Source organism: Vicugna pacos, chromosome 29 (genome assembly GCF_048564905.1).
Source record: "Vicugna pacos chromosome 29, VicPac4, whole genome shotgun sequence".
NCBI lineage: Eukaryota > Metazoa > Chordata > Mammalia > Artiodactyla > Camelidae > Vicugna > Vicugna pacos.
The window spans coordinates 12,123,175-12,135,357 of NC_133015.1; positions in this window are offsets into that span (position 1 = coordinate 12,123,175).

The window sequence follows — 12,183 nt, forward strand, 5'->3', positions numbered from 1 at the left end:
GGCACAGGAAAAAATGTTCAATATCACTAATTATCAGAGAAATGCAAATCAAAACTATAATGAGAATGGCCATCATTCAAAAATCCACAAATGACAAATGCTGGAGAGGCTGTGGAGAAAAGGGAACCCTCCTACACTGCTGGTGGGAATGCAGTTTGGTGCAGCCACTGTGGAAAACAGTATGGAGATTCCTCAAAAGACTAGGAATAGACTTACCATACGACCCAGGAATCCTGCTCTTGGGCATATATCCAGAAGGAACCCTACTTCAAAATGACACCTGCACCCCAATGTTCATAGCAGCACTATTTACAATAGCCAAGACATGGAAACAGCCTAAATGTCCATCAACAGATGACTGGATAAAGAAGATGTGGTATATTTATACAATAGACTACTATTCAGCCATAAAAACCAACAACATAACGCCATTTGCAGCAACATGGATGTTCCTGGAGAATGTCAGTCTAAGTGAAGTAAGCCAGAAAGTGAAAGAAAAATACCATATGAGATTGCTCATATGTAGAATCTAAACAAACAAACAAACAAACAAAACATAAATACAAAACAGAAACAGACTCATAGACATAGAATACAAACTTGTGGTTGCCAAGGTGGTGGGGGGTGGGAAGGGACAGACTGGGATTTCAAAATGTAGAATAGATAAACAAGATTATACTGTAGAGCACAGGGAAATATATACAAGATCTTATGGTAGCTCACAGAGAAAAAAATGTGACAGTGAATTATACATATGTTCATATATAACTGAAAAATTGTGCTCTACACTGAAATTTGACACACATCGTAAAATGATTATAAAGCAATAAAAAATGTTTAAAATAAAATAATAACCATCATCTGAGTCTTTGGCAAGTCGTAATCTTTTTGCTGGGGGAGGGTCTTGCCTCAAGATTAACAGCTACTAAGTGATCAAGATGGCAGTTGCTGAAGGTTGGGTGGTGGTAGCAATCTCTTAAAATAAGACAACAATGAAGTTTGCCACATCGATTGACTCTTTCACTAACTACTTTTGTGTAGCATGCGATGCTGTTGGAGAAGCATTTAACCCACAGAAGAACTTCTTTCAATAGGGTAGTCAGTTCTCTCAAACTCTGCCTACTATATCAACTAAGTTTACGTTGTATTCTAAATCCTTTGTTTTCATTTCAACAATCTTCACAGCATCTTCACCAGGAGTAGAATCCACCTCAAAAAGCCACTTTTTTTCTCATCCGTAAGAAGCAACTCTTCATCTGTTAAAGTTTTATCATAAGATTGCAGCAATCCAGTCACATCTTCAGACTCCATTTCTAAGTCTAGTTCTTTGACATTTCTACCACATCTGCAGTTACTTCCTCCACTGAGGTCTTGAACCCCTCAAAGTCTTCCATATGGGTGGGAATCAGTTTCTTCCAAACTCCTGTTAATGTTGATATTTTGACCTCTTCTCATGAATCATGAATATTCTTAATACTATCTAGAATGGGGAATACTTTCCAATTTACTATGCCCAGATCCATCAGAGGAATCACCATCTATAGCAGCTACAGCTTTACAATACTTATTTCTTAAATAAGACTTGAAAGTCCAAATGACTCCTTAATCTATGGGCTGCAGAATGGATGCTGTGCTAGCAGGCATGAAAACAACATTAATCTCATTGTCCATCTCCATCAGAGCTCTTGAGTGACCAGGTGCATTGTTAATTAGCAGTAATATTTTGAAAGGAATCTTTTTTTCTGAGGAGTAGATCTCAACAGTGGGCTTAAAACATTCAAGTAAACCATGTTGCCAACAGATGTGCTATCATCCTGGTTTGTTGTTCTATTTATAGATAGCATAGGCAGAGTAGATTGAGCATAATTTTTAAGGGTCCTAGGATTTTCCTCACCTAGGATAATGCTTAGTAAGTGAACACTGGTTTCACCTGAAAGTCACCGGCTGCATTAGCCCCTAACAAAGAGAGCCTGTCTTTTGATGCTTTGAAGCCAGGCACTGACTTTCCCTTGCTAGCTATGAAGGTCCTAGATAGCGTCTTCTTCCAATATAAGGCTATTTCATCTGCACTGAAAATCTGTTGTTCACTGTAGCTTCATGAATGTGAGATCTTCTGGACAACTTGCTGCAGCTCCTACATCAGCACTTATTGCTTTACCTTGCACTTTTGTGTCATGCACCCAGAAAGAAGATCAGTTTAGCATTAGGTAAACAATTAATGTCATTTACCACATTAACCAATTAAAGGAGAAGAAAACATATGATTATCTAGAGAAAGATCATTTGATAAAATTCAACAATAATGTGTAATTTTTTTAAAATTTGATGATCTAGGATCAAAAGACAGCATACTTATCCTAATAGAAAGGATACACACACACACACACACACACACACACACACACACAAAACTGCAGGAAGTTTTTAGCTAGGATTAGCTAGAAATATACATAAGGTACTACCATTTTACAGCTAACATGATTTGCTCTACAACTCAAGAAGCATTGTTAAAAAATTTTTTTTTTCAAAGAAGAAGCATTGTTGAATGTACTAAATTCCAGATCCCAAATGAAGAGAAATAATTTATAGATCCTGACCTCAGGGCTACAAAAAAATCTGGTAATGAATTTTTAGACATAGTCTTTTAAGAAATATTCTCATTTGAAGTGATATTTAAACATATTCATTTTACTTATTTTTTTAAATTGAGCTATAATTGACTTACCATATTATATAAGTATCAATTGTACAGCGTAGTGATTTGATATTTTTATACATTTCAAAATGATCACCACAATAAGTCTAAATATTGTCACCATACAAATTATTACATTATTGACCATATTCCCTATGCTGTACATTACATCCCTGTGACTTATTAAACATATTCATTTTAAATGCAAAGCAACATGTGATTAATACCAAATGGGTGATATCTTTAATTCATTGGCAAATATTTATTGAGTGCAAGGCACTAGATTGGATCTGAGACACGATAATGAACCAGAGAGTTAGGAGACTTTTTAAAATGAAATCATGTCATGCTCTAGGGATTTAATTTGTCATATGGGAGAGGGAAAATTGTCTCCTTAATTATGTTTCATTCTCTATAGTTTGTGTTTATCATTCAAGAATCGTATTATGGAGCAGGTTTTTCCCCATTGCAGTCTCATGAAAAATGCAGCAGTTTATAAATGGCTGGGGATTTTCACAGCAAAATTTCTGATTTAGGGTATAAAATACATTATTAATAAAGATTCATAAAATTGTATTCTCAGAAGAGTAATGGGAAGGGGGAAACCAAATCAGTTGATTTTGCAACAAACTGGGGGGAGACTGGCTTAACGTGCGTCAGCCTCTCATTCCAGAGCACAGCTTAAAACAAGTTAAAGTCAGCTCCCTTTTAGCTGTGAGTCACCACATTGTTAATCAGTCGGTGCAGCGGCTCTGTCCTCTAAGTCTCTTTCTCTGTTTAGAAAAGCATAATTACTGATCTCTAATCGTTTTGCATCTTATCTTTCCTCTGGCTTGCGCCCTCCGTCACTCAGGTGAAAGTGTTTTCTGTTAGGTCACCAGCGACAGCCTAGCTGGCCAGGGGTCTCTTTAGAGCCTAACCTCTGGCTGATTTCATGGCTGGCACCCCTTTTGTGACCACTCTCCTCACTTAGCTTTTGTGATACTTGCTGTCCCAGGTCCCCCTCTACCTCTTCACACTTTCGCCTGAGACTCCTCTCTCCCAGAGGGAGTCCCGGGTACCCGGTGGCTGCAGCCCCTGTTAGACAATGATGGCTCCCACCCCTCACCCCCACCTTTCTCTGGTACTCCAGGCTCCTGCTCCAGGAATTGCAGCCTCAACATGTCCAAACAAAAGGCACTGTCTCTCTCTCTCACCAAATCCCCTCCTTCACTTGTGCCTCAACCGTTAGTAATATCACAGCCCACCCGACTGGCAAGTCACCCCAATGCTTCCATCTTCCCACTCCTACCACCATATCCAAATGGTCTCAAGTTCTGCCAAGTCTGCTCCGGAGTGTCAGCTAAATCTGGGTACTCCTCATCTTCTACTGTTTCTGTTAAGCCTCCATCCTCTTTTACCTAAACCATAGCTGCTGGTCCACCCGTCTCCAGTTTCATAACTTCACCCCATTCTGCCTCCAGGGGGATCTTTTTACACAAAAATCATGACTTTCTCTTTGCTCTTTCTTGGATTACTGAGAAAATGGAAGATCTTGAATTACTGGAAGATGTCATGAGACACTCAAGCAGCCCTAAAGAATAGTCCATGTGGCAAGGAATTGAGGACTCCATCTAACAGCCATATGAGTGACCCATGTTGGAAGCCACTGGTCTGATGGAGGCCGGCCCCTCTGGTTTTGGAAGGAGGAGGTCAAATGTTCTTCCTGAGTCTTTTGAGCCTTGATTGTTTTCAGCTCAAAATAATCTGCATATCAAAGAGACATTTTGGGGTGGCAAATTTTCTTCCTCTCCAGTAAATTTAAATCATCCTTCTGTCCGTCAGTTGGCCATAATCACACACACCCCTATTATCTTACCTGCAGCAAGCTCTCTCTGGCCTACTTCAGGATCTGAATTTGCAACCCCTCGTGTTGATGCAATTGATGTCAGAGAAGTAGTACCCCCTGAATCTGGTTCCCATCACTCCCACGCACCTCACTTTCTAGCTGCATTTCTAGTAGCATCTGGAGCCTCTGCCATCACCAAGCCCTCTGGTCACCACACTCCACCACTGGCCACCCTGCCTTTCTTCTTTATTTGGGCTGGACACTTCAACTATGTCCCAAATGGGGTGCCTGGTTTCCAGGTCCCACTCCCTGTAATTCTGAGCATTTTCCCTTCCTTTGTCTTTTTGGCCCTCCTCCTAAAACCAGAGGAGTTGGCCTCCATCAGACCAGGAAAGGAAGGGTCCGAAACAGACCAGCTCAGTCAAGGCAAACTGGGCTAAACTGGAGGGAGCTACTTACAGCCTTCCAGGTCCATCGGCTTGCTTGGGGCCGCCATCAGTGCTTTAATAAAATTGTCATGCAGACAGTTCTTCTTTCTTTTTTAGCTCCTGTTACCTGTGTCGACTGAAACCAAATGCACAACCTTAAAGTTGAGAGTTCTGTTTTATTCGGTGGACATCTCTGAGGACTGAAGCCTGGATCTGGCCTCTCAGGTCGCGCTAAGTGACTGCTCCGAAGAGACAGGGGAGGAGCTGGGATAGATAGCAGTTTCTGCAACAAAGACCAGGTAGTCAGAACATCAAAAGATTAGCATTAATTAAAGAAAACCAGATATCTCAAGTTAAGGAATTGAGTGCTTTTCTATTTATGGCAGGATGAAAAGTCTGTACTCACTGAAATCATTCCTTTGATATGAACCTTAACTGTTTAGGGCCAGAATCTTGCTCTTTCCCATCCTGAGTTCCCTCAGGATGCACTGCTGAGGGTGGCTACAGAGGCCGGGCTGCCTGCTTGCCTTCACCCTTACTTCCCTCCGGCTCACCAAGGGGTGGGGGGAGAGGGGTAGTGGCTGATGACTTGATGGCCACAGTATCCTCTGTTTATTGATATGGCAGGCACTATTTTTCATCCACATCTGCGACCCCACCAATCCCAACCCCGCGCACTCACACACACTTGTTCACGTGGTATCCTCCTACTGGCCAAAATTACCCATCCACCAGAATCTCCTCCCCTCTCTGAAATAATCTCTCCACAACTGTATTACCAAGTCTTTTTCTTTGTTTGCCCATTCAGCCTCTCTAAACATCTATAGGAGAAAACTTTCTTCAGACAGTAGGTGAACTTGAAAACTCAGTCATTTAAATTGAGAAGTGAGTAAAACTGAACGCTGCTAAAGATTTTGGCATTATGGAAGAAAAGCCTCCTAAACTATATGACTAGTGGGAAATATGTGTGCACTGGGGCATCTATAGTCAAATGCATTTCTGAACAATTTATTAAGAGGCAACTCTCGGTCATGCCCCTCTTACACCAGGAGCAGAACCCTGAGTTCCCAATTGCTGGAGCCGTGCTGATGCTGGGTTATCTGCACAGAGAAGCCGGGTGTGTACTTCTGGTCTGAAAGCATGCTCTTCTCATTAGCGGTGATGTCCATATCAGGCTACTTGTGAACACTAAGGAAATAGAAGCCCTTCGCTTCCTTCCCCTGGAATTATTGCTTCCTCTCTTGGCTTTCAGAATTATAACTGAATCTGAAATAGGAAAGTTCATCTTCCGCTCATGAGCCACATTTGTGCTTATATTTAAAACAGGCCCTCTTCTTTCCTCTATGACCAATAATATCTTACAGGTCTTGTGTATTTTTAAAAGGGCATTGCTAACAGAGTTGGTGGCAGTGGTTGCGTTTTGGTGATGGTACTATGATTTAGCTTCATCAGCAACAATATGACATTATTAAAGAGAAAGTGGTAAAATAATAATAATAAAATCTAAACCCCCCCACTCTCGCATACTTCCATTTTTTTCATATAGCTTCATTCAAGTGTGGCCATATTAATTATAGCATTTTATATTCTTTATAATTTTAATAGTTATTAATATATAAAAAGTAAAGCATCTGTATCTAGTAGTGTGTGGCGTAGTTGGGTGATTATGGGCGAGCTGGCCATCATTCCCATGAAGTCTTAATTAGACCTATTTGGTTATCAATACAACATTCATCTTTACCGACTGCTGAGACTCATGGATATTTCCTTAAATAGCAATTTAAGATACCATCTCCAATGCGTGCGTTTTTGCCTACATCGTCAAGAAATTAACTGAATTCTCAGAGGACACTGAACAGATGTCCCATAAATTTAACTCAGTTCTGACACTCTCTACCCAAAGATAGCGTCAGATTCCACAGGTGAATAGCCAAGTCCGAGCAGACTGCACCCACTTCAGATGCCAGTCGTAAGTCCAGTTTGTTATCTGCGCTTCTGATCAACTAGCTATAACACAGGCATTTCCGCGAGCCCCTCCTCAGGTTTGACTAATTTGCTAGAGTGGCCCACAGAACCCAGGAATCCAGTCTACTTACCAGATTACCAGCTTATTACAAAGGTGCTAAAGGATGTGGATAAACAGCCAGATGATAAGATACACAGGGTGAGGTCCCCAGTGCAGGAGCTTCTTGGAGCTTGACTCACCAACTTGGAAGCTCTCTGAAACCCTTCCTTTGGTGTTTTCATGGAGGCGTCATTACGCAGGCGTGGTTGATTAAATTGTTGGCCATTTATTGAACCTTCAGCCCCTCTCCCCTCCCCGAAGGTCAGAGGCCGGACTGAAAGTTTCAACCCTCCAATCACACGGTTGATCGATGCCCCTGGCAAATAGCCCCTACTCTTAGGTCCTTTCCAAAAGTTATCTCATTAACACAAACTCAGGTGTGGTTGAAAGGGGCATGCGATGAATATCAAGACGTCTTTATTGCTCTTAACACAGGAAATTCCAACGGTTTTAGGAGCTCTATGCAGATGGGAGAAAGACCAAAGGTGTATTTCTTATTATAAATCACGACATCACACCAATCCTCCAGATTCTAAACAGAGAATGTAACCTTTAACTCTTTGTTTCTCAACTCTTGTGGAAAGCTCAGGTTTGGGAAATAGCAGGCAGAAATGCATGAAAGCCCCAATTCAAGCATTAGCTTTTACTCCTTGTCAAGCAAGTGCCTCAGTAGGTAGGCTGCCTAACTGGGACCTCACTGCTCTGAATAAAATCTACTCCATTAAGCTCATAGTGTACTTCAAAGGATGTTGTTAGAATTGGTCATATCAAATCTCAAAACAAGGAATATAAATGGAAATATGTGAAAATGTGTATAATCTCAAAAAATCAATGAAATTTAAACAGCGAGATGACTAATTTTGCTTACTAGATACGCTAAAAAATTTTTTTTCTATAGATAATGAATTAAGGCAACCACAAGTACTTCAGTCTGGCTGGAGTGTCAAGTGTGAGACCAGGAACAGCAAGAGGTAGTCAGAGACTATTCATGCATGTATTTAACAAATACTTATTAAGGCCTTCTTTATATCAGGCATGAGGATGGATGATGAGGACACAGTGGTGAATGAAAATAGGTATGGTCCTTGCTTGTGTAGAGATTACACTCTATTGGGGTAGACAGACATCAATCAAATAATTACACTAATTAATATATTACTGTAATCTGGCTTGGGTGTTATGCCAAAGGGACCACTAGGTGTCCCCATATCCATTCATTCCATCTACAGTAACATCTCCAGGTTCATTGCCAGGCATATGGCAGCCAAAATAAGGCGACTTTTCCCAGCCTCTCTTACAGCTAGGTGTGGCCATATGACCAAGTTCTGATCAGTGAGAGGCAAGTAAAAGTCATAAGGGCAACTCCTGCGTCATGCGCTTAAAAGGAGTACTGCCCTCCCTTCCCCCTTCTCCCTTCCGCTGGCTGGAATGTGAATTGGTGGTGAATCAGGCTGGTGGGCAACAACCTGCAGATGTCAATGCAACAGGGTAGCAGGATCCTGGGCTCCCAACACCACAGAGCCTCCAGACGGCTCCTGGGCTACTTAGGCACATACCGTATTGTGAGCCCAAAATAAACTTCTATCATATTAAGTCACCAGTCTCTATTTCAGTAGCAGATCTATGTGCTAACATGTTCTAAAAAGAAGAGAGTTCTCCAGGAGATAAAGGCTCATGACCTATGCAGAGGAGGGAGGCTTACCTGAAGAGTTGAGGTGAGAGCTTAGATTGATAAATTGGTGCACTTAGCCGGGCTGGAGGCTGGGGTGGGGTGGGTAGGAGGGGCCTGGGGAGGCTTGTTTAAAGCACTGCAAGAAGATGACTGTTGCTGTAGAGCCAGAGGAAGAATGTGTCAGAATCATCGGAAGGGCCTGAAGGCTGTATCAGAGATGTGGACCTTTAGTCAAAGAACAGTGGGAAGCCATTAAAATGTTCTAAGCAGGAGAATAAGATGATCAGATTTGGGTTTCAAATGCATAGCTCTCATTGGGATCAGGGTTAGGCTTTGTGTTTGGATAACACTGCCATAGTCAAGAGAGAAATGACGGTACTTTTGCCCAGTGTTGTAACCCCTGTGAGCCCAGAAACAAAGGGAATGAGTCTCACAAACACCGTGTTGATTAAAAACACACACACACAGATAAAAGAATACATACAGTGTAATTTCATTCATATGGTTCAAAAACAAGCAAAACGAGTCTACATCAAATCCAAGGTGCCACTGATTATAAAGCACACCATTCTTTTATATTTTTGTATTTATATTTTGTATTTCTTCTAGGAAAGAACAAAATGCTGCCAAGTAAACCTTGACAAGCCATCCTCAGAAGTACATCTCAACTTCAGCTATGCTCAAAAAGAAAAAGAGAACTTCTTGGATTCAGTCAAGTGAGGTAGATTGTCTAGTGATACACAGGTTGGAAAACTGAAAAGAAAAGCAAAAACATTATCACAGAAATGAGGATAGTAGTTACTTTGTGGAGAGAAGGCTGGTTTTGTAACCAAGGAAGGGCAAACAGGAGTGGAGAGAGTTCTGGAGAGCAGAAATGTTTAATTTCTTAACCTACAGAGGGGTTTATGATCATTCCTCAAACTGTGTGTACAGATTTTATACATTTTTCTGTATGCCTGCTGTATTCCGAAAGAAAGAAAGAAAGAAAGAAAGAAAGAAAGAAAGAAAGAAAGAAAGAAAGAAAGAAAGAAAGAAAGAAAAGAAGGAAAGAAAGGCCTAGAAAAGGTTTAAGAGAGATGGAGAAGCAGAAGAGCTGGGGTGGGGTGAGTGGGAAAGCTGTGAGGACAAAGACTCTGAGGCTGCAGAGTGACGCACAGATAAGAGAGGACAAGCCTAGAAGCAGGGAAACGAGTGAAGCAGAGAGGTTTGTCTTAGCCCGGGAAACAGGGAGTGGGGCCAGGTGGAAGCATCCCTGCTTTACTGGGTCTGGTAATCCCAGGGCACAGAACAATAAACAAAGCAAAGTTCCTGCTCTCAGGGAGTACAGTTTAGTGGCAGAACCAGACAATAAACAAATAAATAGAAACATTTCATAAGCTAGAGAAGGTGGCAGGAAGTAGTGTGTAAAGTCAAGTCGGGAATGTAGTAACCAAGCACCCAGGGCCACATTATGACTTTCTCAGGCCGTAACCCTTTTGCCTTTGTGGGACCCCATTCTGCATAAAAAGAATGCATAAATTAAAAAGTGTATTTTATAACTGCCTTGGCATAAAGGTGAATACAACCTGGATTAGATTCATTATTATATATTTATTGTTATTATATTCATTTTTAAAATTCTGATTTTAAGAGAAATTAAAATGAAAATATTTTTGAGGGCCCTAAACCCTGTGCCCACTATGCCTAATAGATCAGCTGGCCCCACAAGCATCAGCAACGGAAGGGTCAAAAGCAATGGAAAAAATTAAAAACAAACCGTAGATACAGAGAACAGGGTAGTGATTACCAGAGTGGGGGTGATTTAAATGGGTAAAGGAGATCAAACATGGGGACTGATGGAAACTAAATCTTTGGTGGTGAGCATGCTGTAGGGGATTCAGAAGTGGAAATATAATGCACACGTGAAATACATAATGTTATAAATCAGTGTTACCTAATTTTTAAAAAAAAGCAATGGAAAAAGTCAGAGAGGAATAAAGGGAGGGCCAGAATCTGAAATTAGCCTGACTCCTGGGATGAGGCAGACCACGTTGCTATAAATCAATTAGAATGTTTTCAGCTGCAAGTGATAGAGTCCTGACTCCAACTCACTAAACCAGTAACAGGACAGTCCAGAGGTATGGCAGGGTCCAGACTTAGCTGATTCAATGATGCAACAGTGTCCGCAGAGCTTCAGGTCCTTTCTAATTCTCCATTCTTCTGTCCACAAGATGGGCTTCATCGGAAGTCTGGTTCCCTTTATAGTCACCAAGTGATTATGAGCAGAAATGGAGGCTACATCCTCCTTGTTTATACCCAGTGAGATAGCCTAGGAATTTTAGTCCTTCCTTGCAGTCTGACTGAGCCAACTTCAGTCATGCGCCCGGCTAGACCAATAATTCCATGCAAGAATACCTTATCTGGCATATCAGGATCCGTTCCTGGAGCCAGGGCAATGGTGTGCACAGGAACAGCAGCAGGGAATACGAAATGTCTGATTACCCATTCCATAGCTCTGGAACCCCCTCAAGAGCTCAAGAGTTATAGAATGAGCTATCAGTATGCAAAAAAAAAATTTTTACATATATGATATATTAAGTATATTAAGTATTTACTTCAAGTAGTAAAAAGTATTTACATCAAATATAAAAAGAGGTCCCCTGATGCAAGGGAGGATCTTCAAGGAGAATATCTGTGGAAGATGGTTTTTGGAGAAAGCTGTGCTGTGACCTTTAGCCCCAAACCTCTCCCCTTAAGGGGTGAAATGGAGGTGGGTAAGGATCTCCTACCTCAGTCCTTAATGAGTGGGGATTCCACAGGGCTTTGCAGAGAGCTTAATACAATCACCCCATATTTTGGTGGCACACAGTTGGAACTGATGCTTGGAAAAATCATAGGGCTCTCTGTTGGTGACATTATCAAATCATAGACCTCTGCACTGCAAAATCCAAAAGTCAACACTCAGGCTTCATCCTATTTTACAGATCAGCAGATCAAAATCAGCGAAACAGTTTCTTCACCTGACTTCCAATAGGCCAGCATCCCAGCTTTTCCTCCTATCTCCATGGCCACTCCCTCTCTTTTGCTGGCTTCTCCTAAACCTCTCATCTGCGCCGATGATGGAGAATCCCAGGGCTCAGTCCTTGGACCTCTTATTTTCTCTGCTGACACTCCTCTCTGCTTGTTGACAATTTCCAAATGTTGATCTCCAGCCCAGAATTCTCTCCTGAACTTCAGACTCACTTTTCCACTGCCTTTGCAAAATCTCCACTTGGATGTCTGATAGATATCTCAACATGTCCAAAACCAAGTTCTTGATTTTCCCCTCTAAAACCTGCTCCTCTCTGACACCCCCATCTCAAGGAATGGCAACTCCATCCTTCCATTTGCTCAAGCAAAAAAGTTGGAATCATCCATGATTCCTCCCTTTGTCTGATTTCCTACATCCAACACATAGACAAAAGTATTTTTGGAGTTGTCTCTACTTTCAGAATATATCCAGCATAGATCACGTCT